Here is an 852-nt window from a genome sequence, read left to right on the forward strand (position 1 = left end):
ACTATTTTAACTCTGTTCTTTTCTTAATAAATCTTTAGTTAGTTTACTAAGGATTGGCTGACAGTGTGATCTTTGGGTCAGATCTGAGATACATGTTGATCTAAGAGTAAGTGTCTGATCCTTTGGGATTAGTAAGAACCTCACATATGGTGAATTGGGTTTTCAATCACCCCTCACTATATTAGACCTCTGTGTCTGGATGGGAGCCAAGGTCTGGAGTGCCTAAAGGGGACTGTGTTTGGCTTCTGGTTAACCAGTGTGGTACTGCAGAGGCTCTTTTGCTACTGGCTTGGTGAATCTAATTATAGATTTCAGAGTAGCAGCCGTGTTAGTCTGTATCTGCAAAAAGAACAGGAGTACTTGTGGCACCTAAGAGACTAACAAATTTATTAGAGCATATCCGAAGAAGTGGGCTGTAGTCCATGAAAGCTTATGCTCTAATAAATTTGTTAGTCTCTAAGGTGCCACAAGTACTCCTGTTCTAATTATAGACTAAACCACCAGTTCTGGGGATTGTCTGCCCTATTTCTTGCAGTCTGTCCTGACTATAGCATTCTCAGTGTGGTCCATCCCAGGCACCTAGTCACACTGAGTGCCATTCTGCCCTTTAGAAGCCTGCACAGGGGATGGCTCTGTTTTACAGAGAGGACATCACAGCTCCTACACGGCTCTGGCTAGGACATTGTACTGAGATGCTGTTTCCTAGCAATGAGAGGCCAGCAGTTTTCATGTGTTTCTGTCACTCTGTCTGTAAAGAAGAGTGTGTCACGGACTCACAGATCGTGCCCCCTCTTGGCCCCGTGCGGGGGTGCCCCTTTCAGTGAACCAGCCCTTCTCGGGGGTCCACTCTCT

The sequence above is a fragment of the Malaclemys terrapin genome, chromosome 21 (genome assembly GCF_027887155.1).
Source record: "Malaclemys terrapin pileata isolate rMalTer1 chromosome 21, rMalTer1.hap1, whole genome shotgun sequence".
Classification (NCBI taxonomy): Eukaryota; Metazoa; Chordata; order Testudines; family Emydidae; genus Malaclemys; species Malaclemys terrapin.